Raw genomic sequence first — 19,494 nt, 5'->3', positions numbered from 1 at the left:
GCCTGTTAGAGCACATTTCTTCAAAGCCCCTGAATGCTCATGGAATGTTCACTGCAATGGGCCTAATATCAGCCTCCAGTCACCAGCCAAAGACACATTGTCTTGCTTCTCTATTTTTGTGACACAAAACTTTGAGATAACCTGGAACAGCAAACAGCCAAGAGGGACTGATAACGCCTTTGCATGACAAATGGCTACTACAGTCAACTATTGTGTCTACTTAATTTAACCCAGTTTCAGTCTGTTCAGCCTCCCACAACAAAACTGACAGACTAAGTGATCTGAAGAACAGAAACTCTCTGTTTTGGAGTCAGAAAATCCAAGGTCAAAGCTATCAACTGGACCTGTCTGCAACATTGTCTCTCTCCTCAGCTGGCACCTGAGGTAGAACACCTTCATTGTTTCCTTATACCTTTCCCCTTTGCACATTCCCAGTGGTTTCTTCTTCTTCTTCTTCTTCTTCCTATTGGATTAAGGGCCTTACCTTTTGATTGCTGTTGACTTTAGTTATCTCGATAAAGGACCTATGTCCAAATACACTTAGGTTTAGGACTTCAATATATGAATGCACCTAGGGGTAAAAGAAGGAATACTCAATCCAGACCATAACACACAAGTATCTATTTAAAAACTGAATTAGAGAAAGATATGTTACAAGAGTCGGGAAATACAGAAGTGGGTAAAGCATTGTCCCTGACCTCAAAAGGCACATATCTTAATAGAGGGAGATTCATATATGTACAAATATCTAAGGTTCAAATCAACTGTGAAAAATGTAAATAGTAGAATTTAAGAAAAGAGGAAAAAGAAGACATTGTCAGAGAAAGTCAGTAGGTGAGTTCAGGCAGATGGTGTAAGATGACAAGGACCTTTAGAATAATTGTGAGCTCGCAAATGAGGGACTGGAGTAACAAGAATAGAAGCAAAGTAAAAAATCAGTAACCTCTCTTTAGCCCAAAAGATGCAAAGGATGGAGGAGGAAAACTTTGTCTAAACCATGGAAATGTGGTTGACAACAGAGAAACTGATTCGAGAAACATTCTAGAAATAAGAGCAAGAGGATGTAAGGAAATTCATTATTTGTCACAAAGGACTTTTTTCTTAAACTTTTCTCACTTCATTCATTCAAGTATTACTTCCACACTTCCCTAATTATATCTCTATTAATAGGAGTAGCAAAATATCTTCAACTTGCTTCCTAATATATTCAGACTACATTTCCCAACTTTATACAAAATACCCTCTAATTTTATAAGTTTGAGTGTGTAACGTATTATAAGTAGATACCAATAATAATGACCTATTCATTCAGAAATCCCAAAGGCCTTAGCTACTAATATATTCCTTAATATATACTTAGAAATTATATCTGAGAGTTAACCTGTAAATGCAATACTGATCTCCCTCTCTCCCTCCTTTTATGCTCAAAACTAAAATAGGTGGGGCACCCTTTGTCTCTCCCTTCGTGTCTACGATAGCTTCATTCCACTAAACGCTGAGGCTAGCCAGAATCACTCTGGAATTCTACTTCACCTCCGACTCTTTACATTGGGTATCACAGAGACTTGAAAGATTTCCTTTAGATTCTGAAGGTTAAAGTGCCTGTAGTGTTCAATCTGAAGCCTAGCAATAAATAAATAAGCTGCAGATAAATAAAAGTAACCAGCCTTTTATTCCCATACCTAGTCTTCCATCCCACGACAATTTTTCCAATCCAATCTGCTTCAATCCGGATAAGCCTTGTAAAAACAAGAGTCTTCAAGACCCTCCATGGAAATAAATACCTCTTCTTTCTCCTTCAGGAGTAGTGAGAAACTTTTTAGATGCCACATCTTAATCATCCAAAAGTTCATGTGAGTCTGTCTCCTCTCTAGTAGACTGTGACATCATTAAGAGCCTGTGTTAACTTGCTTTTTGTTATTGTGGTAAGATGTTCACCAAAATGAGTTTGAAAAGGAAAGGAAAGAGTTTATTTTCATCTTATAAGCTTGCAGCATTGAAGGAACCCAGGGCAGGAACCTGGATGCAGGAACTGGAACACAGACCATGAAGAAACACTGCTTACTGGTCTGTGACCACGACCCAAAGCAACTTGAGGAGGAAGGGTTTATTTCATCTTTTAACTTATAACATTGAAGGAAGCTAAGGCAAGAACCTGGATACGGGAACTGAAACAGAGACCGTGGAGAAATGCCGCCTAGTAGCCTGCTTGCTTCCATGATGTCTTAAATAGGGTTTTTGTTGCTATGACAAAAACACCATGACCAAAAGCAACTTGAGGAGGAAAGGGTCTGTCTCAGCTTACAACTCTCAGGTCATACTCCATAACTGAGGGAAGTCAGAGCAGGAACTCAAACAGGGCAGGAACCTAGGTAGAAGAACTGAAGCAGAGTCCATGGAGGTATGCAGCGTACTGGCTTGCTCCTCATAGCTTGCTCAACCTGCCTTCTTAAAACACCTAAGACCACCATCCCAGGAGTGACACTGCCCACAGTGAGCTGGGCCCTCCCACATCAACCACCAATCAAGGAAACACAGTATAAGCTCATCCACAGACCTATCTAGTGGCAGCATTTTCTCAGTTGAGGTTCCCTCTTCCCAAATGACTCTAGCTTGTGTCAAGCCAACATAAAACTACCTAGCACACATGGCTTTCTCAGCTTACATTCTTATATAAGCTGGAACCACAGTGGGCTGTGCCCTTCTGCTTCAACCATTAATCAAGAAAATGCCCACAGACATGCCCACAGGCCACCCTGATGGAGGCAATTCCTCAGTTGAGGCTCCCTCTTGATAGGTGATTCTATTTTGTGTCCATTTGACAGAAACTAACCAGCACAGAGTCGTTGTATTAAGTCACAGCCCCTCCACACTGCCTATAGTCTGTTATGTATTCTATATTTGACAAATTAATACACTGATTAAGAAAGTCTCTGCGCTGAAGGAGGTGATGTCAGCAATCTATTAAATGTAGAGCTACACAGGGAAGAACTATTTTTCTACTCATGTGTTATGAACTTGAGCACCAGGTTAGGGCAATAAATTTCCTTCTGTCTTCCAGAACTTACTGTGGGAAACTTGGCAAACACTTTGGCGATACCTGTTAGGTATAGACAATATCTACTTAGGGGTGAATGAACTGGGACTAGATCAAAACCCCAACACATTTCCCTACTTCCTATTTTAAGAATTTCCATCCAAGAGACCACTTAAGGTGATCATTTCTCTGATTCTATTCCAAAACATATTCATGTTATCTTTCCAATAACATGAAGAATTAACTAGACCCTGAACCATATAGAACTTCCACCCCTATTTAGTTTGGGAGAAAAAAGTTAAAAAGGGAATATAGTCATTACTGGAACAGAACCCAAACTTTAAAACTGTTCTGCAGCCAAGCTGAGTATTTACTGCTTTCCTGTCTTCTCTGAAATGCTGTCTTGCCCAGGCTTCTAAAAAGCTGTGTCATGAGCTAACTGCCTACTGCCAAGTCACCCAATCATTTCACAGCCAAATAGTTTAGCTATGGAAGTAAAATATAAGCCCCATCCTCATTCCATTTCTGGGCCTTTTCTCTGAACTGAAAATGTTTTATTTCCATAGTTCATGCCGCTGAAGGAGGCACAAACCACAGGGAACAATATTAAGGGAACTGTAGTACTTCATCGGTTGCCTTTGCATTGTGAGAAGCTATATTTTAACTTGGTACTATTGGAAATACCATACTGAGTTCACATGTAGCAAATTAGAGAATACGTAAGGTTTGGTGTGTCCAAATGGCTAGTTCATAACATCTGGGGTACTTGGCTAAGCACCACGTCTACACACTATCAACTTTGTATACTCTTATCATTTAAATCTCACCGGTATCCTATATGATCACATTTTTTTTTTCTTTTTATGAATGAGAAAAAAAAAAAAGCTGAGAGTGGAGAGGCTTCTATTTCCTGCCAAGTTTTCACAACTAATTAACTGGTGTAGCTGATCTGAGTCCAGTTCTGATTCCAGGACCTACCATGCTAATGGCTACTATTGATGAAGCCCAAGCGTGAGGTGTAATTAACGTGGCCCAGGGAGACCAAGACACGTGATAAGCAATCTGTATCTTCCCCAGGGCGATTTTACTCAAAGACCAAGTGAGTAAATACATTGTAATACATTAAACAGGAAGTGAAAAAAAATTCTTCAAATAAAATAGAAGTCACCAAAAAAAATTGTCTTTTTTGTGGTAGGACTGATTCCATCCTTCTTCTTTCCTCCTTCCAGTCCCAGCAGAATTCACTCGGTTACACAATTGATAAAAAGGTTTAGATGGGATCCATATAATATCCACATCAGGGTGTAGGCCTACCAGGAAGGCATCATTTATCAGTGCTTTTAGGTCAACTGTTCATGTTCATGGGAGGTGATGGGGGATTGGGTACCATGGCTTCCATCAGCAGGTGGAGTTCCAGGTAAGGAGAAGAATAATCCTGGGCGATGGAAAACAAGAGAGAAAACAGCTAAAGAATCTAAGCCTGGAAGGGTAGCAAAGACTCATCCTTTGGGTTTCAGATTCAGAATACACTGAAGAGTGATGTAAGGGAAGGAAGAGAAGCCAGATTTCGGGATGGCAGTGGATAAGAGAGAGGGGTGAGAGAGATGAAGAAAGAAGCTGAGTTGCTAGTTAGTACTCAAGTGTCTTACTCGTTATGGGTGGCCACCAGAATTCAGCTTTGGTCAGTATCCGGTATCATTGTTAACCGCTGCCTGAGCCAGCGTGCCATCCACTCAATGGATTCTTCCTGCAAAGAATCCTGGTAAGATGCAGAAAATGATCCCAACTAAGAAGCTGGAAATGCCAGGCCTTCGATTATACAATTTCAATACCACTGATCACACACAGTTGCACAGAGGCAACACTGTTGTTCCTGCTCCTGTCAGGACTGCCTGAACATTTGGGGCTGACGTGGGCTCCAAGTGGAGCCCATCAGCAGATCCATCTGGAAAAGGCTGAAGGTCACTCAGTCACGTGAAGGTAAGAAAGGCTGTTGGGTAGTGGTGAGGGAATGGAAAACGTGTACAAATTCCGGGGGCCTTAGAATAGACTTATGCCCCCGAGCCAATGTTTTCCACGAGCGTTTGAAGGTATGAAATCTATAAATTCTAACTGCGGCTCTAACCTAAGGACAAATGGGCTTAGCGGCTATGCAGTCAACATAATTAACAGCGCGACGTTATTATTTTTTTTTTTTTTTTTTTTTTCTGTGCTCCTCTACCACCATCTAGTGGATAGAGAGTTAACTGCATCCCTATTTTCCTTGTAGTAGTGCAGGGTGTTTCCTGAATCTGTTTTGGCTTTTGTGTCTAGAAAGCACTGCTATCTCTCACCTATTGGGGTATCCTCATAGCTGTGGAAAATCAATACCTTTGATAATTTATTCTCCCCAGGATACAACTGCACATCTGAGCAAGTTCATTTGCTGACTTTATATTTATGGTATTTCCTATTTAAAATTCTACCTTTAGAGTACTTTTTATCTTACCAAAAAGATGCACTACACAAAAATAATTTTTTGCAACACAAAAATAATAGTAAAGACTATCCAATTCCTTTGTGTTTTCATCCCCCCCATCCCCCTGACAGTGGGATCAGGATCCATCCCTGGTGCATGAGCTGGCTTTTTGGAGCCCATTATCCATAGCTGGACACATTGCACAGCCTTGGTGCAGGGGGGAGGAGCTTGGACCTGCCTCACCTGAATGTACCAGGCTCTGCTGATGCCCCATGGGTGGCCTTACCTTTTCAGAGGAGGGAATGGAGAGGTGGGGTTGGAGGGGAAGGATGGGGGAGTTGGAGGAGGGAAGGAAGGGGCATCTGTGGTTGGTATGTAAAATGAATTAAAAAAAATTCTTAATAAAGAAAAAAATAATGGTAAAGAAATGAGTACTGTTGCAAGAACTTGACATCACTGTGCACAAATGTGGCTTTGCACTGTCTCTAGAATCTAACCTACACAGAGGTCAGACAATGATGTGGCAATGGAGAATCAAAGAATTTCTGAGCTGAGAAAAATCTTCCCGTCTGTCTGACAAAGATAACAATAATGTAGTGCCAAGGGAAGGCAGTAGCTGGTGCTGGGGGAATATTTCCAGACCACACTTTCCCAGTGCAGGTTCCCTGCAGCTGAGAACTGTAGCTAGCTCCTGTCACTTTGCTCAAGGTCAGAACGTTTGCCTATCTGCCCTCGCCATCCCCATATTTGTTACAGGTTTTTTTCCCCCCATTGAAGAAGTTGCCTTTACCAACAGTCACATTATTGAAACAAAGACTTGCATAAGTTACAGGAAATGAAATGTCGGTCTTCCAATTCCACTTCTCTTGTTTTAGGGGACCCAGGTATATTTAATAGCTTCACAAAGTCCGTTAGTCACAGAGCCAGCGGGGGAACTTGATGGGAATGTGAATCTGAAAAGGGGGGGGCTCACTGTGGGGTGAAGCCTGCTGTACAGTAATGTCCACAGACCATGTCAGTATTTCAGTTCAAGGGTGAATCTTTTGTTTGTTTGTTTGTTTGTTTTTCTGTTTTGGTGTTGTCTTGTTTTGTTTTTTATTTTTTGAGACAGGGTTTCTCTGTATGGTCTTGGCTGTCCTGAAACCCGCTCTATAGATCAGGCTGGTCTCAAACTCATAGAGATCGACCTGCCTCTACCTCTTGAGTGCTGGGATTAAAGGTGTGCACCACCACTCCCCAGCTAAGGGTTAATCTTTTTAAAATACCAATAAATACCAGTCTTTCTTTATTCACTGTTTTCCCAAGATGTCAGATTATGCCTTAGAGAAAATCTCTCCAAGAGCTGGCATTTGCCCAGCATGTCTCATGACCACCCCACACAGTAGTCAATAAAGTAGTAGGTGCTACCCCTGAGGAAACTGGTGTTCATATATCTGAAGGCATAAAAATTAACATTGAAAACCCTGTGCTGTACAAATTGACTTTTGAAGGCCATGTTGATCTGTAGGAGTCTCCCAGGAAGATTTTTCAGTGAGTCTTCAGTCACTCATGACCATCAAGTGGTTGGTTAGTTTTACCAGTTTCTGATGAATTGTGAGATCCACACCCCATATGTCTTTTCTAAATTAGTGTTGAATGTTTTTAAAAGATATAGAGAAAACCTACAGACCAAACTGTAGAGTTATCTTGTCTCCCCAGGAAACATAAAAGAGACTAAAGTTGAACCTACTTTATATTTCATTACCCTTCCATTCAACACACACTTTACATGCCATCTGTAGGCTTCTGGGATTGATTGCCACAGGACATAATTATTTTAAAAGGCAATTAATTTGATTACCAGCAATGAAGTTTTATCTGTGCAAACTCCAAGGACAATCTGATGAAAGAAGTAATCAAGTTTCCAAATCAAAATGCAAGGTGCACTTTCCAGGAGGCAAGAGAGAGGAAGCATCTCTCTGGAAAGACAGAATTTAAAATTCCTAATTTGGGCATTGTTGTTTCTGCTTCATCCACTGCATGATAATCTCAGCTATGAGACCTTGAACACACCAAGTGGAAATCCCTTCTTTCTGCATAAATTCTGATGCCAGAGTTTCTTCAGCCAGCTATTGATCTAAGGGGAAAGAAGGGACTATCAATAATCACATGATGTTTCTAAATGGTTTTCTATGTACACTTTATCCTTTGCATTAATCCTCACAACTTCTGCAAAGGAGCTTTCCATGATTGAATCAAGGTCACAAAGCTTGTAAGAGACTGTGACAGACTAATAAGGAACACATCCACATCCTTATCTCCTGATCCCGTGAACATTACTTTACTTGGCACCAGGGACTTGTAAACATGGTTAAGCGTTTTGAGGTGGCAAGGATAGCCTGTCCTATCCAGATTTTTTAATGCAATCATGTACATACTATTTTACTTTATTTTATGTGAATGTGTGAATATCTGAATACATGTGTGCCTGATGCTCTGAGGCCAGAAGAGAACATCAGATCCCCTGGGCCTGAAGCTACAGATGGTTGTAGGTGCTGGGAACTGAGCCCCGGTCCTCCATAAGAGCTGCAAGTGCTCTTAGATATTTAACGCTCTTCTCCACAGCAACATTTTTATGAAAGGGACATTTGACTACAGAATAGATGTGTCAGGACAGAAGGTGATTGACAACTAAGAAGTGCTGGTGACCTCTAAAACAGGATCTTGCTAGCCTTAAAATAGTGTCCACTGACACACTGCAGTCCCTTCAAATATATTCCGGACTTCTTCCTTTCAGAAATGGAGGAGAATAAATATGTGCTTCTTTAAGTCAGCGTATAGTGATTTGTTAGAGCAGTGATGGAAACAAATTCAGACATTGCTTAAACATTTTCAGAAAGTCATGCCCAAATACCTAAAAGGAACAACTCCAGGATGAAATGGTTTGTTTTAGTCCAGAGATTCAGAGATTTCAATCCACAGTTTCTTGGTCCCAGGGTCTTCAGCAAAACACCATGGTGTCAAAAAAACATGTGAAAGGGGAGCTTCCCTGTGGAGGACAAGAAGCAGAAGGGCAACAGGAAAGGCTGGATACAAGATACTTCCAAGAAGCACCCACCATTACTTACTTGCTCCAGCTGAGTTCACCCCCTAAAGGTTTCAAAACCTTCCAAGAGAGTCACACTGGAGCCTGTGGAGGCCATGCTAGATTCAAACAGTTCAGACACTGAAGTCACTCACACCTGAACCCTGCTGTCTTCCCACTATTCCACCGGAACTGGGATTTCATTTAAAATGCAAGGAGCACACAAAGAGTCATTCCTACCTTGACCCTATTTGAACAAGACTGTTGGTCAAGTATTGAATTGTGATAAAATTGTTACTGATTCCATCAGCAAAAATGTCTAATTAACTCATCTTTTTTAGGGTGGTTATGTTGATTTCAAGAGAAAAACATCTAAGATATTCACCCTTTAGATGTCCATTATTCAGTAAGTCAGACTTAGACAATTCCAAAAATATTCCCCAAAGTAAAGCATTTTGATATTAAATCCAAAAGCATAGATGCCTTTTATTATTATTCCAAAACCCATTAATTTCATAGCTCTGATAGTTTCCTTATCAACAATTTTATATATCTGTGTATTGATTTTTTTCCTCTGATCGCACTGCCATGACAACATCAAAACCTATGATCTGAATTTTCTATTAATTCTTCAGCTTTGATCAGGTCACTAAATACGGCCTCAGTCGCCTCACCTATAAAATGGAGTATTAGAGGAAGCTTGCCCATCAGATCAACCATAAGGTTTTGTCCAGACAAAGATGAAATGATGGTAGGAGTCACCCAAAAAGAAAAAAAAAAAAATCTGAGTGGGATTCAAGTGTGCTCATTAGCATAGGGTGCCACTAGAGGTCAGATTAGGTCTAGTAATTCTATCTAATCTCAACTGCCAATGGAGCCAAAGCTACAGCTCATGTTAGTCTGATGCCCTGCCCTGACCTGCTCCTACCTCCTTCTGAGCTGACTGAACGTTGACCCCAGTGTTCCAGGCTGCGCAATACAAAAATCTCCAAAAGCAGAAACTACATTCATTAATCTGTAATTCGTAATTGTCTCCTGCCAGAATGCTTATCTTTCTTGCCTGAATGGCGTTAATTGAATGTGTCACCTGAAGCTCTTCTGCTCCGTGCTTGCTCATGTTACTGTGTTAATCAATCAGTCACACAGAATTGAAATTGCAAGAGATTAAAGCGTTTGCCTGCGAACACTCTGTGCAGCTAGGTGGAATTATGTTAAGAACGTTTGATCTATGAGTAACATTTGACTCGCACCATGAACTACAGTGACGTGAGTAGAAGCTAGCGGGAGCCTCACACCATGGGCATGGCAAGGCCCTGTGACATAGGACTCCTTTCTCTTCCTCTATCACTCCTGTAGTAAGAAAGGAGAGTGTGTAGTCAGAAGACAGAGTGTGGTGTGTTCCGGGCATCGTGTTCAGAATGAATGTGAAAGGACATGATCTGACCTGTGGTCTCAGATACTTGTAATTCCCAGATGGTTCGGTCATGAAAGGACAAAGCAAGATATCCTTACGGATGCCACCTAATAAGAACAGAGGGATGCAAATTTAAAGCCTTGGGGACCAAACCAGGTGGGTAGGCACATGCCTTTAATCCCACCACACAGGAGGCAGAGGCAGGTGGATCTCTGTGAGTTAGAGGCCAGCCTGGTCTACAGAGTAAGTTTTAGGACATCCAGGGCTACACAGAGAAACCCTGTCTCAGAAGGAAAAAAAGCCTGAATGACCTCTAACCTCTTCCGATCCCACAGCACTCTCAAGGTCACAGCCTTGACAACTCTCTCCATCTTGTTTCCTCATGACATGCCATCCCAGCCACATCTGCTCTAAAATACAGTCAATACATGGGTATTCAATTATCTTTGACATTCAAATTCTCAGTTATCAGAAACACATACCCAAGACTTGGTAGTTTGCAGAGTGACTCAGAAGAAGAAGAAAAATATCCTATCATCTTGGTATGTTAAATATTACTATACATGTGTTCATATTTCACAAGTTTTTAGGGTTGGCAGAACATCTGCTCTACCCTTACCTCCAAACCTCCCATCTTACATTGCCAAGACAACGCCTGTTGCTTTCCCATCCAAACTCCTCCCTCGCCTTCCATTATCTCCTTTAATGATAATCAAAAATGATGCAACTAAGACTCAGATAAGTTAGACAACACTCTCAAAAACACAAGGTATCCAGGTAGAGAAGCATAATTTCAAAGCAGTGTGTATTTCTTCTTCCTTGGTTCACAGCAGCAAACTCCCTGACCCTTCCTCCATTCCTCACTTCTCCCTCCAAGGCCCCAGAACTACACTATTTTTCTATCGTCTTTGATCCCTTCCTAAAGATGCTCTGATGTGTTTTCAAGTTTCATTTATGGTATATTTCATGTATTTTATTCTCATAGTTTTAAGTATTATTTATGCTTTATCAACCTTCAAATTTATGTCTCTTGGCCACACATATTTCTTTTTATACCAATTCCAAAAGGCTGTCTCCTAGAAAAGGATAATCCATTTCTTAGCCAAGTTGCTTTTGGTTGACTTCTATCACTGCAATGGAAACCCTAAGTAAGATAGAAATTGGTACAAAAGAGTGGAGTATTGCTATGACAGACCAGTTCTTAATAGTTTTGGGAAGACTATAGAAGATGTTTGTAACTAGGAAAGCCAGTGTATGTATATTCAGAACTCAGTGGGATGTTCTGTGGGAGCTTGGAAGATAAGATGTTGAAAGAGATGCAAATGATAGAAGTCTGAAGTTTCAGAGAGAAGCAAGACTCCATGGGACTGTTTGTGTGATGTTTTGAATTAAGAATCTGTGGTTCTGATCAGCTAGACCTGAAGAATTGTCTGTGGTTAACATATTGCCAGAAACACTAAAGTAGGACATTGCTTTGCAATTAATCCTGGTTAGCTAAAGCTGAGAAATTAGCAGTGATTAAGAAGAGACCACCATCACTGAGGCCAGATCCTCTGGGAAGTATTTTCTCAGAGTCAGCACACGAAAGCTGTGATCCAAAGCAAGCCAACGCTGTATCTTGTGGTGGATGGTGAACTTCATAATTTGTCAGAGCCTCCAAGGTGGTACTGGTTTTGAAGGCATGATGGTCATGGAGAGCTGCTGAGGCTTGGCACTGTGAGCAGCCAGGAAATGCCATTGATGAAGGTGCCACCTCATTTGCAGTAGCCCCAGTACTGAAAGGCACATGAAGAGAAATTAAGGCTTGGCCCACTGTGACAGGGCTGAAATGCCTGAGTACAGCCCAAGAGAGGCTGTTGGTGAAGATACCACCCAATTGCACCAGAGACCCCAGTGTTTTGGAGATGCCAGTACCATGGGATGGGATGGGATGGGATGGGATGGGATGGGATGGGATGGGATGGGATGGGATGGGATGGGGTGGGGTGGGGTGGGGTGGGGTGGGGTGGGGTGGGATGGGATGGGATGGGATGGGATGGGATGGGATGGGATGGGATGGGATGGGATGGGATGGGATGGGATGGGATGAGGACCAAGGAGAGCAGCAGCTGTGGAATAGAGCAGGCTTGAATCTAGAAGACAGGCTGTGTATGTTTCAGATGGCAAAGCCAGAGAAATAGTATTGCCAAGGTCTTTTGGAGCTAATAGAATGGTTAGTCCCAGAGGTCAAGCACTTTCTACATGAACTTGCTACATGGTTGAATTTTGGCTTTGTTTTGCTCTGATTGTGACTATGCCTTGGTTATTCCTCCTTGGAGTAAGAATGTATTTAACTTGTGCTTTTATTTCACAGGAGACAGAAGTTAACATACTTTGAAATTTATAGAAATTTTGGAATTTTAGAGAGTTGGGATATTTCAGAAAGACTTTGGACACTTTAAGATACTTTGGATATTTTAGAAAGGCTTTGAACTTTAAAAAAGACTTCAAATGTTTTAAGAATATTTAGATATTAAAAATGTTAACATTTTAAAGACTGGGGAACTTTTAAACATTGGGATATTTAATATTGCAGTATTGCTATTAGTATGAGATCTTGGGGATGAACAAAAAAGGAAAGGTTATGGTTTAATAGTAATGTATTGGTGTGTCATTTGACAGGGGATCAATTTTTCTGGCTAGTTTTTTCTCAACTTGACACAAGCTAGAGTCATTTGAGAAGAAGGACTCTCAATGGAAAAATGCCTCCATAATATTAGCCTGCAGGCAAGTCTGTGGGGGTTTTCTTGATTGATGTGAGCTTTACCCACTGTGGGCAGGGCCACCCCTGAGCAGGAGGTCCTGATTTGTATAAGAAAGCAAGCTGATCAAGCTATGAAAAGCAATCCAGTAAGCAGTATTCTCCCATGGGTTCTGCTTCATTTCCTGCCTCTAGGCTCCTCCTCTGCTTAAATTCCTGCCCTGAGTTCCCTCAGTGAGGACTGTTACCTGGAACTATAAGCTGAAATAAACACTTTCCTCCTAAGTTGCTTTTGGTCAGCATCTTATCACAATAGAAACCTTAACTAAGGCATTAATTTTTAAATTTTATTAGGTTTTTGGCTGAGGATTTTATTCACTGTTAGAGCTACATGCTAAAATGTGTATATATAAAACATGTTATCTGAAAATTTGTCTTAAATAATTTGAGATATAAAAGAGTAGAGAGTTATAAATCAAGATATGTCATCCTGTAATCAATATTGCAGCTAGGCAATTGGGCATACCAAGTACATTATGCTTTTCTGCTATTGTCTTTGAAAAATTCCATAATAAGGTTATGAAAATCTTCTAAATATGTTGCCTCAGATAATGTACAGAAACAAGATTATAATCGACCTTATGCTTTTGTCCCAAGTAATTTTTTGCTGCTTTTATTCCAAGTTATTTAGCTATACTAATAGGTAAAAAAAACATTAAGAATTTTACTGGACAAGAATTAGCCAAAATTATTAATAATCATGGAGACAACACATCTTTATAATCACTATCTTGAAAGATTAATATTGTTCTAAGTATATATTATACCTTAAAATATTCATTCACTAGTGGTCCTTTTTCTCATGGCTAAGACCCTACACCAACAAGAAACAACTTAAAAGAGGAAGGGCTACTGGGCGGTGGTGGCACACACCTTTAATCCCAGCACTTGGGAGGCAGAGGCAGATGGATCTCTATGAGTTCAAGGCCAGCCTGGTCTCCAAAGCGAGTTCTAGGAAAGGCACAAAGCTACACAGAGAAACCATCTTGGAAAAAAAAAAAAAAAAGAGGAAGGGCCAATTTTGGCTCACAGTTTGTGGAGAGCTACAGTTTATCATGGTAGCTGGAGAATGAGGACTGTTCACTTGCTTCTGTAGTCGGAAGTGGAGGACAGACAGGAAGTAGGGCTGGGCTATTAAACCTTAGTTCTACCCTCAGTAATGCAGGATACAAGCTCTGGGAGGTGTCACAACTTTCCAAACTGCACCACCAGCTGGGGACCAAGTATTCAAACACATGAGCCCATGAGGAACATTTCCTATTCAAACCATGCCACCATTATAATTAGTGAGATACAAACTAATAGAAGATGAAACAAGTACCACCAAGTTTTTAGTAAGAGTATAAATGTCATACAGTAGTTAACATAGGTCTTATATTATTTTATGAAACATAGTATGTTTCTAACTTGAGACTTAGGAGAAATCATATACCATGGGAATATCGTTCTTCACACATAAAATCAACTGACATGATACAGGAGAAATATTATGACTACAAAATGCATTATCCTGTTGGAAAATACTGTTGGAAGACAGAAAAACACTGCAGAGTCGAAGAAATAAGCACTACCCAGTATAGGAAGATTGCTATACATATTGGCTGAAAATTTCATCTGGTGCATATAGCATATTCTAGACTTAAATATGGTGTATATAAAAGCACTGAGACTGGAGAGATGACTCAATGGGTAAAGCACATTCCAGAAAAAATTGAGAACATGAGTTCAAGCACCAAAACCTACATTGAAAAAAAAAGCCAAGCATGATAGTGTGCTTCTAATCCCAGCACTGTCTAGCCTACTTGATGAGCTCTAGGCCATCAAGTAAGACACTGTTTCAAAAAAAACAAGAAGATTGGATGTGCAATCAGTGTGCTCTTCCAAAATACCAAATGGCCAGTCCCGAAAACATATATATAAGGAGCATGATACAAACTGAGCAGGGCATATTCAGGAACATATATGAGTGTGTGTGTGTGTGTGTGTGTGTGTGTGTGTGTGTGTGTGTGTGTGTATGTGTCATACTATATATATATATATATATATATATATATATATTAAGGTAGAATATATACTTAGAATATATATATATATATATATATTAACAATTAATGAAAACAGAGGCCATGAATTTGAAAGAGGGAAAGGAGGGTTATAGGGGAGGGTTTGAAGGGAGGAAAGGAATGGAGGAAATGGTGTAATTATATTGTAATCTCAAATCTCAAAAAATAAAAGACGTACTAAAAAGAGGACAACACCGGAAGTTGTCCTCTGGCTTTCACATGCATGCATGTGCAGGTGCATCACATACATACACACACACACACACACACACACACACACAAACACACACACACACAATATACCATCAAACAGAATATAGTACACTAATTTTCTTGAGTGCAGCCATACAAAAATTTATCTGAAGATTTATTCTACTTACAACAATTTTCTATTGTGCATATGCATGTGTGTATAATAATAGTTTGAACTGTTGGTGGAGTAGCTGCTTTGAACACAATGAAAATTAATAATGACGTCCAGAGTAAGTAATAGAGAAGGCAAATCATACAAAATTTATACACTCCATTATGCAAAGGCAAGCAATGATAACAAAACAGATGAACCAGATATGCACAAAGTGCTTCTGAATTTCATTGATATAACAGGTTTTACAAAAGGAAGACCACAACAATAGTTTATAATGAGATGTAAAATAACTATGAAAATCTTTTGTAACTCAAGAAAATCCTCCTTGCTCTCACAAAGTACTTAAAAGCTACCACTTTTACAGGTGAAACGTCCTGTTCTTCTTTTCTGGAAAGACAAATGATGCGAATTTGCTAAACTCGAAACATGTATGCTTATCAGTAGGATGTGTCCTTGCATATGATTTTAAGTAAAAAAAAAAAAGTAGCTAAAATCTCTTCTTTTGGGTTAAAAGAGAAGCTTCACTTGTTTTCTTTCATTTGTTTGTTTTCCTAATCATTGTTCTAAGTGACGTAAGCTGGCTCCCCTTGTAGCTCAAATTTGCAGTGCTCTGATGATTAGACACCTTGCTGTAAACCCATTGGCCATTTGTATGCTGTCTTTAGAGAAATGGCTGTTCAGACACCTTGTGTTCTTAACTGTGTTATTTCCTTGTGGCTGAATTGTACAAATATACTATAGATGTACACATTAACTCTATCTGATACACAGTTTACGATATATGGTCCTTTGTCCATTTCCTACATTTCCTCTGCATTTTTTTGTTCATGTCCTTTGTTGTGCAGAAGTTTTGAAGTCTGTGGTGGTCTTCCTTTTCCTTGTTGATTATACTTTTGATATCACATCCAAGAAAACATTATCTGTCCCAGAGTTATGAAATTTTTTCTGTATGTTCTCTCCTAAGAGTTTTATACATTTTAGAAATAGCAAATTGAGAGCCTGAAGTTAGAACCCTTGAGCATTTGAAGTAGGAATCCAAAATGGTAAAACCAGCAAGGAAAACAATACAGTAATACTTCAAAAAATTAGAAATAAAGCTAACATATGATTGAGTAATCCCATTTCGGAATATATAAAGACAAAAAATATTAAAACCAGGATACCAGAAAGGACTAGCACTCTCATGTTAATCTTAGCATCATTCACAATCAACAAAATATAGAAACAATCTAAATATGCATCAAGGCATCAATGATCTTACCCAGATATGAACCCTAGAAACAAAAAAAAAAAAAGCATCTTGCCAATATGTGTCCACCTGTGCAGTAGGGGCATGATTGTTGTGGGGCAATCAACCACTCACTAACTGGATTTCAGGATGCCTCATGGGAAAAAGAACCCATGTCAGGTACTGTAGTCTCAGTCAATAATCCATGCCTAAGGAGGCCATAGGCCTAAGAGTGGAACTTGCTACCATTGTTTAACTAAATTGACATAGCACTAGACTGCCTTCTACATATCTAAGTTCACACCCAGAAACAAGAGCTACTCTCGGCTTTAATCAGAGAACCTCTCTTTGCAGTGAACACTAGTGAATTCAGAGGCTCATAGCTGCCTGAGATGCTGGAATAAGCAACAGTTAAAGGTTCATCCCCCAAACAAGACATTTACACCAGTCCTCTAGTTATTTTCATTTAGGTATTAAAGAACACTGAAAAAGATGGCAATGGAAGTATGCAAGAGTCAGAAGATATGGTGAAGAACTTCAAAATGCCATTCTAGAGGCATTATACAACTATTATAACCATGAGCTCACTGTAGTTAGCGGCATTAGTCCCTATGAGACGGGCTCTGGCAAAAATCAGTCATGGAAAACAACACAGTTCGTGAGCCTGTTGCCATTACTGAACTACTGACTATAGATAGAATCTGGGAGAAGCAGATTTCAGTTGTGTCTGAAGTCTACCAGGCTTTAATGGATAGCTCCAAAGCCATGGTCATACAAATGGCCTTGCTCAAAATCAGTGGCTCACAAAACAAAATGAGTAGATGTAACTGTGAGAAATAAACTTATGCAGATTCATAGTAAGGAGATGGGAGAGGCTGGAGGGTGAGGAGCCAGTATGCATTACATACATGTGTGAAACTGTCAAAGGACAAATTTAATTAAATAGTCACTTAAGGAATGCTGAAAGTGGGAGAACTAGTCTACCAGGGAAGAGCACACCAGTTGATCACCCAATACCAAATACTCAGCCTTGAAAACATATACATAGAAGTAACATTACAGAAACTGACAAGTTGTGTGTGGTATGTGTGCATGTATATGCATATAATATATATGTCAGTATACATATAAACTGTTAAAGAAAAAGAAGCCATGAATTTGAAAGAGAGCAAGAGGGATACATGGGGGAGGGGGGAAAGGGAAGGGAGAGGGAATTGTGATTGGCAAAATGTTAGTTATTTAGCTGCGTTGTGTTCTTACCCTGCAAGGAAGTGTCACGAAACACGACAGAATCCACTTATAAGAGTTTATTAGAGATAAAGGGACAGAGAGTGCTCAGGCCTGTGGGAGAGACACGTGTGTGGAGAAGAGGAAGAGGGAGAGAAGAGAGGGAATTTTATTGTAAAATAAAAAACAACTTTGAATAAAAAAAAAAGAAACTGAAACTGCATGGGGAAAAAAGAAGTGATTGAAGGAAGGAAAGAGAAGGAGGGAAATGATGTAATTATAATCTCAAAAAATAAATAATAGTAAATCACCTAAAAAAGAGGCAGAGGGTGAAGAAATCATGGTATAGCTCCTCAACATATGCTGAAAGAACTTGACATCCTCCTCCACAGACACCTGCTCAGCCATGTTCATTGCTGCTTTAGTCACAATAGCTAAGAAATAGAAACAGCTTAACTGTTCTTCAACTGATGAATGGATAGCAAAAATGTGGTATATAGATACAATAGAATACTATTCAGCCATAGAGAAAAATTGCACCATGAATTTTGCAGGTAAATGAATTAAACTAGGAAAGATCCTACTGAGTGAGGTAACCCAGACCCAAGGAGAAAAATTCTTCATGTTCTTTCTCATAGGAGTCTCCTAGCTCTAAATTGTCACGTGTGAGTACATATCCTGGAGTGACGGAAAGAAACCCAGAGAGTAAAAACTGGGCCATTTCCAGGGTATGGGGTTGAGGAGCAATAGAAATGGAAATAGCAGGACACAAATGATCTCATCAGGGAAGTGAGAAAATGAAGGTTGGGCTCTAATCAGGAAGGGCGGGGAGATAATAAAGAAGAAGGACAGGAGGCAGAGACAGGCAGATCTCTGTGAGTTCGAGGCCAGCCTGGTCTCTAAAGCGAATTCCAGGAAAGGCGCAAAACTACACAGAGAAACCCTGTCTCAAAAAACCAAAAAAAAACAAAAACAAAAAAAAAGGAGAGAGAAGAGTAAAATAACAGTAAGGATGGCTTAAAAAGTTAAAGTAGTCAGACTATTAACTATCTACCCCTCTCCCCCCCAAAAAAAACCTAAAATATACATAAGTCAGTTTATAAATATACATATATAGTTTAAATGAAATTTTTCTCATCTAGGCTGCAATGCCCCTTCCAAGAGCCAAAGACCATCTAACAAAAACCCAAATACCAGGCATGAGACTCCCTCTTTTTAGTTATTGGTCAGGATTGTTCAAGACAATTGCCTTTGCCCTTGGTTGCCCAACCCAGAGGTAGAAGGTCTCTATTTGTGAAGACACCACTGTCTTAGCTAAGGTTTTGTTGTTGTGGAGAGACACCATGAACATGGCAGCTATTATAAAGGAAACCATCTAATTGGGAATGTCTTACAGTTCAGAGGTTTAGTCCATTATCATCATGGTGGGAAGCATGGCATCATGCAGGCACACATGGTGCTGGAAAGATAGCCAAGAGTTCTACATCTGGATCCCAGGCAGCAGGAATAGACAGAGAGCCACTAGGCCTGGCTTGAGCTTCTGAAACTTCAAAGCCCACCCCTGGCAGTGACACACCTATTCCAACAAAGCCACACCTCCAATAATGCCATTCCTATGTGTCTATAGGGGCCATTTTTATTCAGACCACTACAACCATACACTCCAGACACAGGGTCTCGAGGGCCCTGAGCTGGAACTGACCTGAATGCCTCCTCCCTGAGGACCAGCTTTCATGGCATCAAAAGGTACCATGCAAGTTTTCAAAGTAGGGAAACAACCAATAGTCCTACTCAGGTATGATGTTTATGAACCACAAAAATGACCAGCATGGCACA

The sequence above is a fragment of the Peromyscus leucopus genome, chromosome 12 (assembly GCF_004664715.2).
Source record: "Peromyscus leucopus breed LL Stock chromosome 12, UCI_PerLeu_2.1, whole genome shotgun sequence".
Classification (NCBI taxonomy): Eukaryota; Metazoa; Chordata; class Mammalia; order Rodentia; family Cricetidae; genus Peromyscus; species Peromyscus leucopus.
This window is presented reverse-complemented; position numbering follows the sequence as displayed.